This window comes from Gouania willdenowi, chromosome 6 (genome assembly GCF_900634775.1).
Source record: "Gouania willdenowi chromosome 6, fGouWil2.1, whole genome shotgun sequence".
Lineage (NCBI taxonomy): Eukaryota > Metazoa > Chordata > Actinopteri > Blenniiformes > Gobiesocidae > Gouania > Gouania willdenowi.
The window spans coordinates 59,205,508-59,228,731 of NC_041049.1; the positions used below are offsets into that span (position 1 = coordinate 59,205,508).

Sequence of the window (23,224 nt, forward strand, 5' to 3'; positions counted from 1 at the left end):
GCAACTCGATTACATTAAAATCAACGTAATTGACGCAACCTCAAGTTATCTCACCTAAAGCGACGTAAAGTGTAATTTGAGCGACAAGATCACGTTCAACCTCGTCGCTCAAAGTTGAAAAATCGGAACTTTTTAAGCGACTTCAAGTGACAAATCCCTTGTCCTTCACTGTCTGTAGAGTGGAGGCTGCACCCGATTTTGACTGGTTCACAGCGGGCTCTCCAGCCGTTGCTCCAGCACTCTGTGGTGAGCTCAGCGTATTTGGCCCTCTTTTTCTCATTAGCTTCTCTTTCAATAGTGCCTCTCATGGCACTATTGAAAGGCTGAGACAAAGCTTCAGTGTCCATGGATTACCACAAATGTTGGTGAGTGGCAATGCTACATGTTTCACAAGTGCAGAGTTTGCCGATTTTGTCTAAAAATGGAATAAAGCATGTAACTTCAGCCCCTTTCCATCAATCATCGAATGGATTGGCAGAAAGAGTTCTAGGCTCCATCTTGAGTTAACCTGACAGGAAGTTATAAAGATCAAGAACTGCTCATGTCACTCTTTCTGAGGCTGTGCTACCTGTGCAAGTAAAAGCCAATGCAAGTTTTCTTTGGTCTGCGTCTTCCATGGTTTTTCTGGGCCACACTGTTATATGAAGCAAACATTATAATAAGTCTAAAATTGAATGAACATCTGATTTAGAACTAAACAAAACTAGTTACAGTTGTAAGGGCAAAATTGGTTAATTATGTTTACAAATACATTTACAAATATATTTACTCATAGACCTTATTCAACTTATTGCTTTAAGTTGTAACTTTTTATTTCTAATGTCTCATGCTCTTGGAGGTCAGTTGCTCACAATCCCAATACTTAGCTCTATCTGAAGGCCGCACGCACGCACGGCGAACTGACCCCCTCCCTGCCTTCTCCTCATCTCTCGAGGTGGGGGTAGAACAGCTGAATTGGGTAGAAATGTGTGTAAAGTGCAGTGTTAATTTTGACAGCAAAATTTCATTTAGTTTTAGTCATAGTCTTTTGACTAAATGGTTGTTTAGTTTTAGTCATGATTTAGTCATGTTGATTATATTAGTTTTAGTTTAGTTTTAGTCGACTAGATATGTTATAGTTGACTAAAAACCATTAGAGATTCAGTTGACGGAAATAGTGTACATTTCTTTTTGTGTTTACATGTTTCTATGTCTACAGTGAATTAAAAATTAAGTATGAACAGAAAGACACAAAGGTTTTACTTATATGAAAACAATTTTAATCAACTTGGCTTTCCTCTGTATGAAATAAAGGAACAGTGCTCCTTGAAAAAAAACATTTGTTCATAAAAAACACAAAAAAACTGAATTAACTGCCATATGTAGTATATATTTTCACCCTTGGAAAAACATTTAAAGAAAAGTGCATGTGCTATACTGTCAGCAGGCCTTCACTCCCTGGATAATTAATTAAATTAATCGAACTAAAAATAATACAATTCTGCAAATTAATTTGAAGTATTTCAACAAAAATCTTCAAATATAAATACATTCAAAGGAAACAAAATATAAAAATATAATTCCATCAAGTATTTAAAACTAATAATAAAGAAAGAACACATATTCAAGATTTTATGAAAAAAAGTAGTCATATGTGTTTACAAGGTTCTGATTTGTGTCAAATTTAGTGTGTTTTCAGAATATAACCAAAAAGTATAATTCAGTTTATCTTAGTTTCTCTTTCTATTTTTATATATCTATGTAAAGAGCCCTGCCTTGTTACAGCTTAGCAACCAATCACAGTTCACTTCCTTGTTCTCTCCACCAATCAGGAGTCAGTATCCTCCGTCCTAACTTTCAGGCAAGTCAGTGAGCAGGTATCTTTCCTCGGGAGACTTGTTCAATCCTTCCAGCAATCACACGGAATAACATCTCTTTCTTCTTTGTTCCATGTGTTCATGCATCCATGAGAATGTAAGTTCATGTCACATGTATTGCCTGTCTATTGTTTAGTGTAGTCTATTTACAGTATTCACCGTGTTTCTTTGTGAGCATATTGTTAATGTGCAGGCTTCACTCTACCCGTGTGATGCACGTGGATGTGTGCATGCATCTCAGCCATTTGCCAGCATTCAGCTAAATTTAACCCTTTCTTTGCCAAGCCTAAATATAATCCCGGTTTTGTAGTTTGGGTTGGTTATCATAGTTTAATATAACAACTACTTTACAGTGTAACTAAGGTATACATGTATATTTAGGTTTTGTGTCCTTTTTTACACTTCAGTGAATTTATCATTTATATAGAGTATAGTCATTTAGACTTCTTATTATTGCATTTCTTTATTATTGTCATTTAGTTTTAGTAACCATCACTCATTATTCTGTTTATTCCATTTGTTTAGAAATCATGAACAACATGAACAACGTGATGTACAGCGCCATCTATTGCAACCTGCAATAAAGAGTTGCATGAGTGTGAATCCTGTCTTTCTCATTGTTCTGGCCGGACAACCTGGAGAGATTGATGAATTTGAATTAGTCCTAATTACAGTCGTATCTGAGGTCACAAGTTTGGGTCTCCTTCCTGACACCTCCTTTACAATATGCATTAAGTGCAGTCTCTAACAATATTTTCCCCTAACTACTAAACAACAACCATCAGGGCAGAAAAAAAACAATCTACTGGCATGGCGGACAGCCTTTTAAACACTCAAAAACAAAATCATTTTACTACGTTTTTAGAACGAAATAGTGCATGTTGTTGCAATACAAGTATAGCCAATATCCCTTTTTATTTGCTTCGATTCATTTTAAGGAATGCGCTTCCTGCTAAAGTGCTCCTTGCTCTGTTGCACTTACCTCGAGTGAGGTCTCCTGTAACACTAAACACCCGCTCTGCAAAGGCTTGAGAAGCTGGCACAGCCAAGAGGTCTAAAGCAAAAGGCTTTAAGCTGTGATAGAGAGAATCACTTTTTCCCAGCCAAAACTCTGTTCCTGTGTCACAAGTGATGGGCTGTGAAAGCTCTTCCTTATACTTTCTGATTGGCTGCCTGATGTTGTTTTCAGAGAATCTTTGTTTAGGTGTTGAGCTATGGAATTGTTACATGTAACAATTGAGTTGTAGATATCATGAATTAGAATTGCCACATGTTAAAATTGAATTGCAGATATCTGCAATTACATTTTTACATGTAACAATTGAATTGCAGATATCTGCAATTGAATTTCAGATATCTTATTAAATGTTAAAAGGGCTTGCCATAGTTGAGCAGCATTTTGAGAGAAACCTGAAGACCGGCTTCTTTGATGAGGATGGTACTACTGGTTCCTCTGTGCTCTCCTCTCCATTAACATCAGACTCATCCTCTTGTTGCGAGTGTGTGGATTTTACCACATACTCCTCTGCTGTTTTGAGCAGTTCCCGAATATTGTCATTAGTTACATTAACAAGGGTTTCACATACACTGGGGTTGACAAAACAGGCAGCTGCTGCAAGTGACGTGAACTTTTCATCAGGTGGATCCAAGATGTATGCAAAACGAAGGTTTATACTGACTTTCATTTTTTCTGCAAGAGTACCAAGGTCTCGGTAGCTGGTGTTCTCTTTAAAGTCATCAAGGTAGCTGAGCAGGTCAAGGAGAGCAGGGACAACCAGGCACATGGACATGGTGTCACTCTGAAGGGTTTGTGTATGTTCTGCAAATGGCAGCAGTAGTTCATGCAATGACTTAAGCTTTTGCCACTCACTGGGGAGCAAGCTGTCCCAACCCATGTCATTTGCTATTTGGCAGACCGAGTCTTTCACTTTGAGGAGGCGTGCGATCATGTTATGTGCTTGACCAGCCTGTGGGGCAGTCATTTACGACAATAAGACCACACGCATCCAAGATCCTTTGTGTTGCAACAGATGACTTGCGAAAGAGCTTCACCACGGACCTTGTCTTGACACTTGCCTCCTTTTGCATCAGGTAGACCACAAGTTGTAAGGAGTGCACCACACATGGAATACGTTCCATGTTAACATTATGGTACCTGAATAACAACAACAAACACAAATTAACAAATATTTTTTAAATATTCTATTTGAAACTTAAAATAATAAATTAAAAGTGCAAAAGAAACCAAATACCACAAACATACTCCAACTTTATTCATGCGATTGTGACCTGAGGTACTTAACTTAAAGTAATCAATAACCAAAAAATAACTAAAGCAATAAAAAAACCAAAGGACACAGATACATTTGTAAAAAAAAAAAAAAAAAGCAGAGACAGTGCTTTTAATATATGCAATTCGAGGTTTATTTAAAAGACCAGGAGTAAGCATAAAATATTAAAGTATTTATTTCTAAGGATTAAAAGTGTAGGTTAACATGGCCATATTAAAAGTACAATTAAAATGTAAAACCTTGCAGCCCTGGGGCCAGAACCAAAAGAAATCTGAAAAAAAGGCAGATAAATATAACGACTGGAGAGGAGGAAGCCCCACCCCAAACAAAACAGAAAATGCTACTCAAACACACTAAATAACAAAAATCCCAAGTGCAAAACAGAAAACGGGCCAATTCCCCCTCCCAAGCACACCCAAGGGAAAAAGACTAAAAGACCCAGGGACTGCTAAACATAACTGGTGCAGAGCTAAGGATTTCTAAAAGAAATACCAAATGATACAAAAATAAACTAATTCAACCAAAAAGAAACCCTAAAAATGAACCCTAAACAAAACAGTAGCAGGCTAAAATCTGCAATTAAAATGGAAACAAACGTTAAAACCCAAATACAACAAATACAAACAAAGTATTAAAACGCTTGTCCCACCTTAAAGTTGCAATAATAAAACGGGGGAAAATAGCTGCCACTGGAGTTCTACAGAAGCTCTAAAACCAGAAAGGCAAGTTAAGAACAGATTAAAATGCTCAAATGAGGGAGAAGTTACAAGCACACCTGTCACCAGCCAGCAGCAATCAAGACTGATCGCCAGGTGCAGGGGAGACTTAAGTAGGCCACTTCCACCATGAGGCAGGAAGTGGCACTATTGGAGAAGGGGAGCCCTTGCTGTCTGCTACAATCCCTACACAATCAAACTTGGATAAAAAGAGGTTTAAGATAATTGCGCACCTGAGCTCATCAACTTCAGGCACAGAGTCACTTTCCATGACTGGGAAATCTTCTGAATCATCTGAGGTGACGTCTTCTCCGTCTGAAGCTGTATTTATAAATGCTGCCACCATATTGCTCCCATTGTCTGTTATCACTGCGATGATCTTCTCAGTTGGTATATCCCATTCTTGCAGACATTTATCCACACAAGCTTTGATTGACTGTGCAGTGTGTGGATGGGCTACCTGTTCAAGAGCCAACAAAATGTGCTCTGGTTTATTTTGTTCAATGCAAAAATAGCATGAACTAATGGCCAGGAATGAAGCAGTCAGTCCTTTTTTTTGTCCACAAGTCAATTCCTACAGATATCCTCCGAGCAGCAGCCAGTCTCCCCCTAAATTTTTGTTTTTCATCTTTGTACTGTTTGTCTATCAAGTTACCCAATTTGGTTTTCTTTGGAATAGTCATCTTTTTGTCAATAGTTTCCATCATTAGAATAAAGTCCTCATTTTCAATAGTAGTGACTGGTAATCCTGTCCTTCCTATCCATTTCGCTATTTCTTCCTCTTTACTCAGCTGCTCTTTTGAGTTATTCTTGTATTTTAAGACACTTTGAAATGCTGTTGAAATACTCTGTTGAGTAGTTTTAGCCCTCTTTGCACCCGGCGGCCCGCTGTCATCATCTGGACGCTTCTGCAACTGTTAGAAAAATAGCGGGTAAAAGAAAAAAAGAAAAAGCATTCAACTTATTGTCTAAAACGTTTCAGGCTTTTTTAATTACCATACCACAGTAATGGGCAATATAGCTCTACAAACGTAACTCTAATGTAGCAACAAAAAGCTAAACATAATTATGACATGCTTACCTTTGAGTGGATTTCAGGGTGACTTGTCTGCAAATGTCGCTTCAAGTTTGTTGTGTTTTTACCGCTAATAGTTGCTCCACACGGTGTACACAACATCTTGTTTTGGTTCACATCATATTTAAAGTGTGTCCATATGTCGGCTCTTCTATTTCTACCCGCAGTCGACGTTTTCATACTTCCATTGCAGACACAAGGAAACGCTGAAGCCTGACTATGCAAGACATCGTCCTCTGATTGGACGTCTCTGTGTTTCTCCCGCCTTACGATACTAACAGTTCCTCTGATTGGATGTTGATGGCACAGGTCTTTCCGTCTCGTTTTTATTCGTCAACAAAAATATCAATAACTTTCGTCAAAGTTTTTATCCCTGTGCGGTAGTTTTTATTAAGTTATCGTTTCGTATTCGTCAGACAAATCATGTCGTTGACGAAGACTATGACGGAAAATTTTCGTCAACAAAATTAACACTGCAGCAGTTGTCCTCAGTGAGCAACGTTTGTAACTCGGATGAGTAATAATATTGATTGTCGAATATCTGCAAACTACTTGGTGTTTGATTAAAGCTAGGGTAAGTTTTTGCTTGAAATTTTCTTTATGTCCTGATAGAAATTAAGATCTTATGTGCTCTGAAAAAAGAACAAAGAAAATCTGTCAAATGTAGCAGCTGTAAACCTGTAAAAACTACGACCAATGGAAAAAAACGAACCGTTTTTTTTTTTTTTTAACCAATTCAATTGTCCTGGAGGTGTGTCAGTCTCGGGACTCTGGAAAATTGGTTGTTCTTTTAATAATTAATTTCGTTTTAATATCTTAGTGAGCTGTAAATTAAGATTGAAAATAAATGGATGTGTAAAAGTCTCTCTCTCTCTCTCAGTAAGCTGCAGATCTATGATAACCCATATTACAGTGCTAAATATAACACTGCCAGATTTCATCTCATTTCAGATGATGTTTGCGTTGTTGTTGTCGTTGTTAATGTGGTTTTGGTGAATGAGTGATTTTAATTCCAAGTTGACTGGATTTATTTTGTAAAGCAACTTATAGGTACTGTAGGCTATCGGAAATTGTAAAATAAATAATTTATAATTATATTATAATTAAAACAAATAATCAAAATATCACTTCACCCTTGGGTAGGCACTGCCTACCTTGCCTACCCTGACTGCACGTCACTGGTCAACAAATAGATCTGATACACAGTTTTTTGTTAGCTTAGCTTTTAGCCTCAGTTCAGTCCTAATGTTGCTGTTCATTTTCAGGATCGTCACAGAGAAGGAGACATGTTGGGTTCATGCACCATGGCTGCCAGGGTGTTCCTGAAGGCAGCACACAGAGGTACGAACACACAGTACCTGCACAGCTGTGCTGTGCTCTCCTGCTAACCCCCACACCACAGCTTGTTATGACAGATATCAGGGCTGCCAAGTTTCAGAAAATGACAAGAGTGAGATTTTAGTGACCTGATGCGTTCCGGCAAAAAAAAAAGGTGTCCTTTATAACATGCTTTGGCCTGTTTTAACGTTGAGTTCTACCTTAAGACTGATGTCCTCACCTCCATGCCAGCGGCTCTCCCTGCACGGTGGCCTCCTAATGCTAGTTTTAATCAACCAGAAATTAAAAATGAAAACTAACAAGAATTTTGACAAAATACATGTATTAGTCAATATTTCATTTCAACCAACTCTCATCATGTAGCTGGGGACATGTCTCATATTGTAGGTGTTTGTCTCAGGTGTTGATGCCTTGATGACAGAGGCAGGGGGTTCCCACTTAAAACACTGTGGCCCAAGGCAGTGCTACATTTACCTCAGCTCTCCTTGTCTGCAACAGAAAGGAGGTCATTAAAAAGCAAATCATGTAAAAAACATTAAAACATCAAATGATTTTTGATTGAATGAATGTCTTAGCAGCAGACTCAATGTTCATAGAAAGACACTATTACATACAAAAATAATCATAAGAACAGTTCAAATGAACATTAGATTAGACAAGGCATTTGTTTCATTTACTATGTATTTATGTTGATATAACCTACAAGTGCAATTCAGCTATTCAGCAATTCATAACACTGCTAGTAGCTGAATAAGAGTTTTAATTAATTTAAGTTAATGTCGAGCACAGACATACACACACGTAGGGGTGGGCGATATGGGGAAAAAAAAGAAATCACATCACGATTTTTTCTTTCTAAAATCACGATCACAATGCAATTTTTTTCATTCAAATCAATGAGACTATTTTAAAGTTATTTACCAATAAAACAAACCAATTCACTTACTTAAAATCATCGCCCTAAACGGAAAAAGGAATAAAAGATTTTTAAAGACAAGGTAATTTTCAAATTTTTTTTAAAATTGTATGTAAGCAATTTATCGAACTGGTTCCAAGTACAATTAACATCAAACAAAAGGGCTGACATGTTCTTATAGTCACACACAGTCTTTTTACTTTGTTTAACTAAAGTAGTGTAGCAATAGCATAAGCAACACTTCCTACATAACAAGGCAGCAGACCAGTCTAGTGATTTCTATTGGTTATTGAGGTAACACACTCATGTTAATAAAATCCTACTTTAAGCAGTGTTTGAACACCTCATTTCACACAGTTTAGATAATCATATCCTTTACAAGATAAAACGTTACTGCTTTTGTTACATTAGGCCTGGGTGATATGGACCAATACTCATATCTCGATATTTTTCCTCAAAATGGCAATAGGCGATATAAACCATTTATTTTTTATCAATAGTTTTACAAGAAAAACAATAATAGGTCAAAGTCAGTGGAGCCACAAAGACCCTTTTATTAATCACTAGCAGCACAATAACAACAGTTTGTGTCACTTGTGACTATTTCCTTCATTAAGGCTGAAATGTGATTAAATTATGTAGTGTTGCTTTTTTCGGGGCAGCTCTGAGTTGCTGAAAGTAGTTTTTAAAGTAAATCACATTCAGGACACTGTCTCTTTAAGAGTGTTGAAACAGCCCCTTTAGCTGCAGCAGCAACAGATCTCTGCTGAGGAGCGACAGAGAGTTAGTTAGAGAAGAGAAACACATGCAGTGTTTCTTCAAACATCTCTCAGTGTTTAACACTCGGAACTGATAGAGTTTAACAGGACAGACAGACATCTGCACTGAGCCTCTGACAGACAGTCGCTAACACAGCTGACTGTGTGTATCCAAACTAACACTATAACACGCATACACACAGAGCAATATAAACAGTGAACAAACTTGGGTAGTTACATACCATCTCAGATGGTCATACCATCTCTGTTGCTTCTGATTGGTTTATTATTGTGTGATGCCTGCATTGGTTGGTTAGATTTAGGCACAAGGAGACATGGATTGGTCTGGGATTGGTTATCTCGGTCAGTCAATCAGAGTTACTTGAGCTACGACAAGCCATGAGGACCAAAGTTCATTATCATGAAAAAATTATAAAGACCACTGAATGGGGAAATATCAGCGTGAGAAAGTGTGGCGTGTGGTGTGAGAATCCTTCAAATTGCGTGACTGTCACACTCAAAGCATGAGGCTTGGCAGCTCTGGATATGTAGATAACGTCAACAGCAGGTGGAAAGCATAGTGAAAGCTCAGCAGCTATTGTTAGATCAGACTTGTTACATCACACACTTTCATAATGTACAGTTGTGACTTTATCGTTTTTCATTATTTTTTTTTAAACAAACTAACAAACTTTAGAGAGCTGAACCTGCTACCAATTTACATGTAATTGCTAGCTTTGCTATTGTTACTCATTTTCTCAATTTCATTGGTGAACGTTGAGAAGTATAACAATAATTTTAACATTTTGTGGATAAGTATGGTGCACCAATTAAAATGTTTCTAATCACTAAACAACTTCAAGAGAAACAGAGACAGGGGCAACATTATCATTTACTTATGTAAACTAAAAATAATATCACATCAGAATCTGATTAGCTGTGCATTTGCTAACTCTGGTGCAATTGACTATTGTACAATGTCCCAGTTAAATAAACAATAACTGAAATTAAATGGGGTGTTTTATATTACAATGAAGTTCTTCCCTTTTTACCTTTTTTGCCCAAACAGTAAAGTGGAACAAAAGCATATTCACTATATAGATGAAAGTTTTAGCAGTGTAATTATACTGTTATCAAATATATATACTGCCCATTCAGTTTGTAAAGCATTTGTGAGGTGAGGCACCGATGTTGGACGAGAAGGCCTGGCCTGCAATCTGCGTTTCAGTTCATCCCACAGATGCTGGCTGTTGTTGTTTGTGGACCACCTCACACTTATTAAAACATGTCTTTATGATCCTGGCTTTGTGCCCTGGGGTACAGTCATGTCAGAATAACAAGGGTCCTTCCCCAAACTGTTCCCACCATGTTGGCAGCATAACATTGTCCAGAATGTCTGAGTATGCAGAAGCGTTAAGGTTTCCCTTAACTGGGGATAAGGGGAAAAAAAGTTGTAACAAAATGCTTTTGTCCATATAGTTTAAATGGTCAATGAACACTACACAGTTTCCCATGGTAGTCCTCAGCGTGACATGTTTAGAAATTTGATGCGTTAAAGGAGATTTTATCCAACTCTTGTTTCAGGGCTTTGCTTCTCCAGGATTCAGCCATTTTCTCTGGGTCGTCAGGGGTTATGGGAAGGTCCTTTACGTCCCTGGGTACGTGCGAGGTCATGTTCAGTAACCACTGTCTGTTACGCCAATAAATATTGGATGACAAACTACGGCTGGGGTGGTGGTGGAAAGGTAATCCTTATTTCTTCAATTAAACAGTTTAGATTAATGTTTTAGTGTTCATACCTTGTGTTTTTATTCCCTTAGAAAAGTGTCAGTGAAGGGAAGAGAATGTCTGGATCAGGGGGGTCTGAAAGAGGAGGAGGTCTGCTACGCTGCCCTAAATGTGGAGGCCCTTGTACAAAACTAGAGACTTTTGTATGTGAGTACACGTTTCATTAACACACTTTGGTCTGGTTTTAAAGGAATGCACATGTGACCAAGGAGGTACTGAACTTAAAAATAAATACTAAAATAACCAAGGCAATAATAATATCCAAAGACACACAGATAAGTTTGTAAAAAAAATAGGCAGACAGTGCTTTCAAAAGATGGAATTCAAGTTTATTAAGACCAGGAGCATAAAAGGTAAAAAAAAAAAAAAAGAATATTTATTTCTATGACTAAAATTTAGGTATTAATCAATGGCCAATATTAAAGTACACATTCAATTAAAACCTTACAGTCCCTGAGCCAGGACCAAACAGAAACTGAAAAAATAAAATAAGATTAGGACATGACCAAGCAAGGATGGCTGGAAAGGAAGTAGCCCCACCCCAAACAAACCAAAAAGTGCTACCCACAAACACACATTAAATAACAAATGCCCTAAATACAAAACAAAAATAAGGGCCAACTCCCCCTCCCAAGCACACCCAAGGGAAACAACTCAAAAACCTAAGAGAACCAGGGACCGTATAATCTGGTGCAAAGCTAAAATAGGGTTTCCACAATTTACAAAAAGATATCAAATAAACTCAGATTTAACCAGAATGAAAACCTAAAAACAAACTAAACAAAACAGTAGCAGGCTAAAATCTGAAATTAAAAAGGAAACAGATGTTAAAACCCAAATACACAAAGGATAAACTGAATATTAAAACACCTGTCCTACATTAGAATTGCTGAAAAGAATGGGGGGAAATAGCTGACACCAGAGTCCTGAAACAGCTCTAAAACCAGAAGAATTTGTTAAACAACAGGTTACAATGCTAAAAAACCGAGGGAGCAATTAAAAACACACCTGTCACCAGCCATCAGCAGTCGAGACTGATCACCAGGCATGGAGGACATTTATACAAGACTCTTCCTCCACGAAGCAGGAAGTGGCCTGACCTAGTTAATTGAAAAGGAGCCCCCGACTATCCGCTACACACAGATATCTCTTGGACAACTTTGAAATCATAGGATACAGCACTCAATTCTTTCAAACGCTATCTTTTAATCTGGATGAGTGAAACTCATGCTCAGTAAACTGTAGCCAAAGTGTTAGCTGCCTCCATCACCACCTTCACCGAAGGACTGCACAATTAATCAAATTTAATTATGATCATGATTTTGGTTGCCAAAAGTAACTTAACCTGATCCTGGGCATTATTTACATTTAAAATGTGAGCTCAGCTGAATATCAAATCAGGCACTTTCTCAACAATTAGTCAGCGGCAGTTTTGAGTCATTAATGAGAGCTGTGAGCTGAAATTGTTTTTAATAAGTTGCATTTCATGATAGCACTCTCTCATAGTGTATTTATTCAGTTAACCCTTGGTACATTTCAATATCTTGTGTTCATTTCTTATTTTTTTGCTAAAAATTTGTAGGAAGATAAGGGTAATTAATAATGGGTTATATTAATGAAAATATGAATTATGATTAATAATCAACTTTTGCCAGGGTGCCGCTTCTTTTAACAGGAGAAATGTGTCTGAGTTTTTTGATGAAACCCATTAATTTGAAACCAGGGAAGTAGATTCATACAGCAACATCTACACCTTAATACACAGCTTTAATGAATCAGAGGAATCAAAGATTACGTTTAACCTTATATTCAAAATTCAACAGTTGACACAGTCATAATATCAATTAAAAGGTTATAATTAAATCATGATTAAATGCATTTCTAGGCTAATAAAAGTGAGGATTATATGTAATGAAGTGAAATCACTGTTCTAGGAGAATGCTAGTTTACTAAATATTGAATAAAAATGTAGGATACATATTCGAGTAGTAAGATCATAAAAATCAAAAAAGAAAATCATAAAGAGAGCTCATAAAACAAAGAGGGGAAGACAAACAGGGGAGATGAACAGACATGAATGAGATGAACTGTGTGTGGAACATGATGTGAGTGTATGTAAGTGTGTAGTTATGGAAGCATGTATGTGAGCTACTGAGGACCGAGCTTGCTCATCGGAGTTCGTTCAGGTACCTTAAAGATGATGTCCGGGTTGGACCTGGAGGTGCTGTGTTGGAGAAATGCACTGGGACGTGCCACTGTTGAGCTCTGTTGTGTTTCAACAGAGTAGCCCCTTCAGCTGATCCAGGCAGTTCTGGCCTTCGCAGCTGGGTTAGAGAACGGCTCGTGGCTTACCTGAATGGGTCGCGAGCCGGGCTTCTTTCGGCTGTTACGCGTCACTAAAATTTTAACTGTTTCAACTAAAAATAAAATAAAATAAATGAATAGATGGGGAAGGGAAACGCGTTGAGCAAAAACAAAAGTTTTGGGCGACTTTCTTCCTTTTAAAATATGATCTTTGAGACTCGCCTCCCAAGAATGGGCTTCGTTGATTGGTTTAAAGTTGCCAGCATCTCAGCTGACTGCCTGTAGGTGTGTCTGGGGTGTGTGTATATGTGATGACATAAACAAACACGAGGGATGATTCCTAAATTTACACATAAACCATAATAAAGAGTTCAGCAAATTCAAATAATCTTTTCGACATCATATCTTGAGATATCATGTATTATGAGACAGTTTGATACCAAACATGACTGGAAAATAGCCTAGTATTACTTCAGGAACCTGTTAATGAATGTAACTTGTACTCACTCGTAAACATAAAAGTCCAAATTCATGTTATGCTTTTTCCTTACTATATGGTAAACAGTAGATACCTTAAATTAACTTTCGTGATGTTTTTGGGTTTTTCAAGCACTTTTTAAATGATGAAACATTTAAAATCGCATTCTGTGGGTATAGAATTACCTGAAGAGAGGCATAGGACATACAATATTTGCAATTTCAATTTCTGCAGGAACCATTCCAATAATGTTTTTCTTTTGTGACTTTTCAAACATAGTACAGTTTCTTTGTTCTCATTTAGTTTGGAAAATTACTGGTATTTCTTCACTGGGACACATCCCAGGGGAGGCCTAGGAAGTGTCCTTGTGTGACAGCTCACCACAGGGGTCAGGGATCAATGGGACAGTTCTGTGATCTTACAGCATCCCAAAGGTATCTGTTTGTGAAGGAGGGAGAAGATGGGGGTTCCTACCACTGTGTGGAGTCGTAAAAAGAGTTTGTACTGAAAAGTCCAAAGTGCTAGAGCCAGTCTCCTTGGCGCCGTTATTGAGTTCAAAGGAAGCATAGTGAGGTTAAGGCTGGGATACACTGTGCGACTTTTTCAATCATTGCACTCAGCTCAAGCTCAAACTGAGCCCGAATGTGCGCAACTCACGATGCATGTTCTCACACTGTATGGACCAACACTCTGACACGATCTGACTGCTCACACTGTACGTTCATACACAACATGTCGGGGGCTTGTTTCCGGAAATGCAACGTACAAATTAGAAAAAGAAGAAGAAGAACACTGAAGTGTAACCATTAAACAGACAACCCGGAAGTGGAGAGATGCTCGCAAATCTCAGCAAAAAGAGCTTTAAAAAAGAAAAGACGGCGGCGTGATGGACCAGGAGCTGGCTGGACAGACGTCACTTGGGCACGACAGTCCGTCAATTTTACAGCGGTCCTACGGTGTTCGCGCATGTGCAGTGTGAGCGTTTACGGTAAGCCGGTCCGTGGCACTGCTTCAACTGTGCGATACCCTCACGAGGAGTGACTGGATTTCAAACATGTTTGAAATCCTTACGACCTACGATTGCTGATCGGGAGCTGGTCGTGAGGTGTTAATCGCTTCTCGTGACCCCATGTATACTACACGATGCACGACACACGATCTAGCAGAGACTCGCACGATCCCACAAAATAGTCGCACGAGTCGAAAATCGGCTCAAAATGGGCCAAAAATCGCACAGTGTATGCCTGCCTTAAGCTATGCACCTCAAAGTTGCTGGAGCAGTATTCTGTAAACTGTTCGTGATAAAGAAAAAGGCTCCTTGGTTAATCCTGTTTGAAAGAGGGTCTTTCAGTTAAAGTTCAGCTTGAAGTGGTTTAGTTCCCTACAATTTGTACTTTGTAATTTGTACTTTTGCTTCATTTTGCACTGTAAACTATTCATATATTGTTTTGTTTTTTAAAGTAGTGCAAAAGAAATACAGATTTTTCTTTAACATGATGAATAATTGTGATTATAATCATGATTACAATATTGATCAAAAGTAATTGTGAATATCATTTTGTTCCTGTCATTTAGTTACTATGAAAAACAATCGATTTTGAACATTTATGAATCGTTATCAAATCGTCACGTGTTGAATCGCGATTATTCTAATATTCAATGTATTGGCACACTGCAAACATACTTCAGACACACGTGGTTTAAAAAACCAAAACAAATCATCTCCCCATAAGGAGCCGACCCCTGTTGTTTACTTCAATCAATCCCAAAGGGCCTGTACTCTGAAGCTGGAAATTTTTCAACTTTGAGCGATGAGGTCGCGCTTGACCAAGTCACTCAAATTACACAAGTCATGTCGTGAGGGGAGATAACTTGAGGTCTTGTCATTTACATTGATTTTAATGTAATCTAGTCGCTTCAGTCACGTTTGGTGTGAAAGCACCAATAGACTGACATGATGTGTTTTGGATATATTATAATGAAACTAGGCAAGACCTGTATTTAATTTGAAAATTAAAAATTGGCAAAAATGACAACCTCTATCTGGATTTGTTGACAAGTTATATAATGCAGGAAAAACAGAAAACTGACCTTGACCTTAAATATGTATCTTAATTTGTGTCCAAGTTAAAGGGAAAAACGTTTTTTTGTTTTGTGACGTCATGAACTTTGACCCCTACCGATCTTTTTACTGGTGGGTTGTCCTTGACACGACCTTGACCTCGACCCTTGACATTTTGGCTCCAAAAAAGATTGACCGCACATCCTTGACATTCCCTGCTGCATTAATAGCCTAGGAGGAGTTCTAGGACAAATCAAGTTGCGGAAGAAAAACAATAATAAGAACTCCTACAATTACTTGCCAAAAATAATTAGATTTTGGTGAGGCATGTTTACTGCAAGGATAACATTTAATGACATTGCTAAAGCCACTTTTGAGACAAATAACTTGAACATTGGATGAGAAGCTGAACACTGTTCAATGTAAAAAATAAAACTTAATTTTCTTTGGTGATTTTTGAACTGAAAAGGTTCTTTTGAAAGATCCTGTCATTATGTTTTTTTAAAACACTGCAGATTGTATTAGTCAATAAAAGGTTAAATAACAGTTCAAGGTTTTCCTCTTTGATGAGTTTTTTTCCTAAATAAGCCACAGACAATTGAAAGTGTAAGTTCTAAACTGCAAATTTTTTGTATGTTGCTGTTTTGCAGCTGTTTTGCAGCTGCTAGGACAGAAGCGCAGTGGCCAACTTACCTTCTCCAAAGCTGAGGTCGACCACTACCTCAAGGAGACCTACAGTGATTCCTGCAGAGAGCAAGACCTGGGCCCCTGCAGGTCTCTTATTGATCCACCTGCACCAACTTGGGATTTCAACGGGAAGGAGCCCGTTTGGAAGGAGATTCAGGAAGTGGTCAAAAGGGCCAGAGCGAGCTCTGCTCCGGGGCCCAGTGTAGTACCTTATAAGGTGTATAAGAACTGCCCCAGGCTACTCCACAGGCTTTGGAAGATCCTGAAGGTAATCTGGAGGAAGGGCAAAGTGCCTGACCAGTGGAGACAGGCAGAGGGTGTGTGGTTCCCGAAGGAAGAAAAGTCACAGAACATCAACCAGTTCCGAGCCATCTCGCTGCTAAGTGTTGAAGGGAAGATCTTCTTCAGCCTCGTCTCTAGGCGACTGACAGACTTCCTCCTGAAAAACTCCTACATCGACACCTCGGTCCAGAAAGGAGGGATCCCAAAGGTTTCCGGGTGTCTGGAGCACACAGGTGTGGTTACCCAGCTCATCAGGTAAGCCAGAGAGAACAAGGGCGACCTGGCTGTGTTGTGGCTGGACCTTGCAAACGCCGATGGATCCATACCCCACAAGCTGGTCGAAGAGGCACTAAACAGGCACCACGTCCCAAAGAAGGTCAAAGATTTGATCCTGGACTACTATTCCAACTTTAGCCTGAGAGTCTCCTCTGGATCAACAACTTCAGACTGGCACAAACTCGGAAAGGGAATCATCACCGGATGCACAATTTCTGTCATCCTCTTTGCACTGTCCATGAACATGCTGGTTAAGTCTGCGGAAGTTCAGTGCAGGGGGCCCCTCAGTAAGTCCGGAGTCCGGCAGCCACCAATCCGAGCCTTCATGGAGAAGGTTGCAGTGACCACCCAAAATACCTCCCCTGGCCTGTTGGCAACGGCGCGTGATTGGGAGCTAAAGGTTGACCTGGGGAAGCAACTAAAGTTCCCCGAAGAGGTCGCAAAAACAACCTTGAGGCCAGACATTGTGATTACTTCAGTAGCCACCAAGCAGGTAGTTCTTCTGGAGCTTACTGTGCCTTGGGAGGACCGAATGGAGGAGGCCCATGAGAGGAAGAGGGCTAAGTACTCCGAGCTAGTGGAGGAGTGCAGGAGCAATGGTTGGCGGGCAAGATGCCAACCCATTGAAGTAGGATGCAGAGGATTTGCGGGCCAGTCTCTTTGCAGGGCCTACAAGATGCTGGGTATTGCTGGAGCCAGCCAGAGAAAGGCCATCAAGTTAGCTACAGATGCTGCAGAAGTGGCATCAAGGTGGCTGTGGATCAGAAGAGGAGAGGAGTGGCACGTAGGGTAGCGCTACCTGGGCACAAGCTGGGGCTTGATCAACCCCAGTTGGGTCGCCTGGAGGAGGGGGTCTGATTGTTGAAAGACCCGAAACCCCCTGTGATCCCAGGTTACATCACTGATGATGTGTCCAGGGGCACCACAAGGTGTATTTGAGAACTGTGTGAGGAATGTCATCACACACATCACATCGTAGTCCATTCTGAAACGGATTCAAAGAACGGCTTAAACACAGAACCGGAATCTGCAGCAGAGGCAGAGGAGCTGACGTTTGCACAGAAGTCTCTGCCTCCACCTAAGAAGGTAGGAAGACAAAAATAAATAAATAAATAAAAGAAGGTATGAAGACTACAGCTGAACCTCAGAAATAAAGTCATTATCTCACTCTTTGGCTACATCTCTTTCACAGATATATGCCTATTTGGACAAGTTTGTTGTGGGCCAGTCTTATGCAAAGAAGGTTCTGGCAGTCGCTGTGTACAATCACTACAAACGTATCTACAACATCCCTGCTGGGAGCAGACAGCAGATGGAGTTAACACCACATGGTAAGTCTCACTAACCATCTCAACCTTTCTACAAGGGTTGGGTTCAAATCCTGTTTTCAGTTACAATTAACATTGTCAATTTTGTTTAATTACGATTACAGTGACCCGCAATTTTTCCAAATACTATTAAATTACAATTATTTTTTATCCTCAGAAAGTCAATTACAATTGCGTTCTCAATTACTAAAGTTCAATTTCAATTCATCACAATTACTGAGTCTGAAATAAATAACCTAATAAAAGTTAACCTTCTTGTTGTGTTATCATCTTTAATGATAACGGGTCCTAAATCAGCTGTAAAATACACTAAAAACAAATATCTATCATCTGATTTATTTTGTATCTATTGGTTACCTTGTTAGGCTTCCTAATCAATGAAAATATAGCTTTTAATATTTTTGGTGTGGGTGTCTGAGCCTGTTTTGTGTCAGTATACCTAGCCCTGGGTCAATAACAGATTTTCTTGGACGATATATTTTCCCACAAATTATTGTCGATAAACAATGTTATTGTTGATATTTTAGACCAAATTAACCACTAGTATAATGATAACATACATCAATGCAAGTACACCCTTTCAAATGCAATAAACTTGTAGTTTTCATTAGTATTTTTTTACCATTGTAATGTCAAGAACTTTTTAATATTTTAAACAACTAAAACAATTAAGATAAAACTGACTCTGTCTCTGTTAGCAAAAAATTGCTCTTCAATAAATATCACAAACAAAAACAATAAAATAGAGCCTGTCTATGTTAAGAAAAAAAAAAAAAAACACCTCAAATGCAAAACCACACACAACCAAAGCAATAAATAAAATGGTCTACCAAGTCTCTCTCAAAAAACAAAATTGCACTTGCAATAAATATTAAACATTGAGGCACAGAGGTATATAGTTGTACATTCCTTAACAGGTAACACTTCCAATCCAGTTAGAACTTTTAAAAACAAAAATGCTCGTGGCCCCGCCTCCCCCATCTGTTTGCAGGCGAAAGACGAGGAAAACGAAATACTTACACTTAGTTTGGTTGCTAATCCCGCACAGCATCATCCTCGTTTCTGCTTCCAGTCACACCTTTCGTCGCTTCCACTGGCGGACACCGCTGGTACGAGGCTCCGCTGCTTCACAGGCCGCTGGGTGTAGCCGGCGTAGCAATTCAAAGCTACGTAGTAGGTCAGAGTTGCCGCATCTACCGGACTCTAACAGTTTGATTTACCTAAATCTAAGATTGCCTGGCGGTGGTATACTGTTTTAGAGTAATTAGCTGCAGGCTCACTGAGAAATTATTAGAACTGACTGAGGAACAATCTCACTCCTTGGCAGAATAGCCTCAGTTAAAATGAAAATCTTACCTAAAATAAACTATCTGTTCTCTATGATCCCACTGAAACCACCAACACAATGGTTCAAAAGATTAGATTCTGCAATTACAAAATTCTATGCTAGGAATAAAAAACCCAAAATAAGCCTTTCAAACCTTCAAAAAAATAAAAGCGAGGGAGGGTTGGAAGCCCCTAATTTCACGCATTATTACCTAGCAAACCAAATTCTATATTTAACAGAATGGCTAAAACCAAAAGAATACCACAACACCTGGCTAGAAATAGAACAGCAAGACTGCAAACATATTAAACTCTCTGATCTCCCTTTTATCACTGCAACCCTCAAACGTCATAACTGCTTTAAAAACCCACTGATTGCCTCCACCCTGACTGCGTGGTGGAAAGCCCTGGACATTACAAATGTTCAATTAAAAATTAGCATGCTGTCTCCAATCTGGCACAACCCTGACTTTAGAAACAGAAAAACACCGCTCTATCTAAAAACATTGGAAGATAGCGGAATTATTCATCTCCAAGACCACTTCGAAAATGATAAGCTCAGGACATATAACAATCTAACCCAAACATTTAATATAAATAAAAGTAATTTTCTTCAATACCTACAGGTAGCAGAGACAATTAAGAAAAATACGGCAATAGATTTAATCACTTTGCAACCTCCAGAACTGGCCATATATATGAAAAAAATCTCAACAAAAACAAAAAAACTCTCAAAAATATACAGAGCACTCTTGAACACTAACTCTAATCACTTACCAATCGCTAAATGGGAAGCTGAACTCTCAATCACCACGAACACCGATTTCTGGACAGAAATTTGTATTTGCAATACCTTTATGATGACTAAAAACACAAATATTCAGCTAATTCAATACAAGGTCCTCCACAGATCCCACACTACCCAACAGAAAATGTATAAAATGGGCTTCTCCCCAACAGACATCTGCTCTCAGTGCACCCAGAGAACAGCTGATTCATATTTACATGCCGTATGGCTTTGTTCGCCAGTTCAACAGTTTTGGTTTCTAATTACTGAAAAACTGTCCTCCATTTTGGACTGCAGGATTCCTCTATCTCCAAATCTATGTCTGTTAGGAGACCTGACAATGCTTGATATTCCAGCAAACCAATCACAATCCATCCTTGCGGCACTTGCCATAGCAAAAAAAACAATATTAGTGAATTGGAAAGATAAAAAATCCTTAAACATAAATCAATGGTGAAATCTCCTCATAGAATTTATTTCCATGGAAAAGATGTCCGCGCTCAGAAAAAATAAAATAACGTGCTTTGAGGAGCGTTGGACTCCTTTTCTAATTGCATTGAATCTGCATTGATTTTGATCACACAGGTGTGACGCTGGTGACGTGGTGACGTATCGATCATTTCCTGTTTACGCTCTACCGCTGCTTGCAGCGCTCTACTATTGTGTTCTGCTAACTCTAATCAAACTTGTTGTCATTGATATTTTAGCCTTGAAAACACTTGTTTTAATTTTTTTACCGTAGAGTTAAACGTACGAAGGTTAAGTAAAAAGCAATCTCGCCTCTTAGAGGCAGTGTAATCTCCTTTAAACTTCCTTTTGTCCTTAGCTTAGCTTAGCTTAAATTTAAATATAACATGCATAGTACATATTTAATTACATATTAAAATCATATATATGTGGGTGTGCATGTATATTATACTTGATTTGATTATATTTAAAATGTATATATTGTTTGTAAAAATTATTGTATCATTATAAGTCAGTATAGAAATTACATGCTATACATTCTAAAACAATGAATCGCTGAATGATACATATACTAGTATTATTGAAAAAATGAAAGGAACTTAAAGACAATCATTTAACTGAAAAAACATGTGATAATACAGAAAAACAAAGCCCTTTGAAAAAGTTATTAAAGTTCAGTCATTCACAAAACAACAAAAGGTACAAGGACTTGTCTCGCAACATCAGTGCACCTGTAACGTTCTGACATTCCTGACATACCCGAGTGAGGATTGTCAGTTGACAATTCACTTTTTTGTGCCAAACACAACAGGACAGTGAAGCTGTGGATGCCAAACGAACCACCAGAAAGAAGATGATGAATCAGGAAGAAGAAGAAATCTAAAAAAACACAAAAAGTAAGGAGGGTTTAGCAGTGCACTTTGACTGACAGTAGTGTTGAAATGGATTTGATACAAGCTGACTAATATCTGCCTGTTTTTATAGAGATAATAAAAGAACCTCCACTGCCCTGAAGACAAACTTCTCTCTTCAAAATGAGCCCTCCACCATACATACATACATAATACTTTGCTCCAAATATTTTTTTCATGCATTTTTCCGTGTAGAGTGGACCTTTAATCACTGTCAGTTGTATTTCAGAGTTATCCATTTTTCCATCTTTTTGTATTAATATTCGATGCATCCCTTTATGTATAAAATTTTAAAAATGTTTATATATATATATTATTCTGTGCTTTGGCTTTTCCACACTTGTGTTTTCTCTTGTCATTATTGCATTTGTCATTCATGTGTTCAGGATATGACTAGGTGGTTTCTGTTTCCTTTAAAGGAGTTCCTGCTTGTTGCTGTTAATAAATGACCTTGTAATGGCAAGTGGGACATATTGTTATAAATGAGCTTAGAATCAAATGCTGGGTCAGCGTTTAGCAAGTCTTTTAGTATGTGAAGCAATTATAGTTTAAGAATCAATAATTTTAGCAAAGCAGATATTATCAGTTAAAAATCTTGTAAGTGCAGTATCTAAAAAGAGCCAGGAGGTGGTGGTAGAGTTTTTTATTTGATATTATATGAAATGCAGAATTGCTTGTCTTTTAATTCTCCTTTTGCCAAATGTCACAGTACTTTAAATAAAGCCAACTGTTGCATGACATGTCACAACATAGTGTTCATGGGAAATGTAGGATTAGCACAACCAGCAGTGTTGCCAGACATATATTCTGTTTAAAAATGTAAACACACAAAAACTCTCAAATGTATTGACAGAAAAACAGCCCAATCTGGCAACAATGACTTGCCACATCGTTTCTTGCAGATTCAAACAGACGCAGTGGTATGTGTCGTTCTTCACTAATATAGGATTAATAATAATAACAGCAATACTAAGATAAAAGCATAAAATAATCCTGATATTGATCCCTGAAGGGAAATGACATAATAATAATACAATGAGAATACCAGTAACTACAATATTAAAGGAGTGTACAAGGGTTCATTAGCATGTTAGCTCAGCTTCTGTAACATCTCACAGCTTCTCCATCAGCTGCTCTGCATTTCATTATGAGGTGCATTCACTTTCCCCAGGAGAATGTGGGAAAATAGAGTCTCTATAGGAAACCCTAACACATGATCTCTGATATCCAGGTTAGAAGAGTGCTTAGATTGATCAGAAAGAGCTGAACTAGTTTGATCTAAAACACTTCTTTATCAAAGTCTCCTCTTTACAGTATAATATATTCAACCATTAGCAGGAAGCAGAAAATCCCAGGTTGAGTGAAGGCAGCACAGGTGCAGGTGGTTAATTGTTCACCCTCTCCTCTCTGTGTGACCTGACTCACTTTGACTTTCACACGTCATTGAACTAAACCAGGGTCTGCAACATGTGGCTCTGGGGCCTCATGTGGCTCTTGGACTCTTTTGCAGTAGTTCCCTACAGCTTTAAAACATTTTTTATACAGAGGCCATTAATGATGAATGACAAATAAAATCA

The 23,224-nt window shown here is 38.4% G+C and overlaps 1 protein-coding gene and 1 pseudogene across 1 annotated transcript in view; both read left to right on the plus strand.

The window, feature by feature from the left end:
- The window catches only part of LOC114464275 (ATP-dependent Clp protease ATP-binding subunit clpX-like, mitochondrial), an 87,787-nt gene that overhangs the window by 26,294 nt on the left and 38,269 nt on the right, over window positions 1-23,224 (plus strand). The window lies entirely within an intron of this gene.
- On the plus strand, window positions 1,641-18,135 carry LOC114464634 (uncharacterized; annotated as a pseudogene).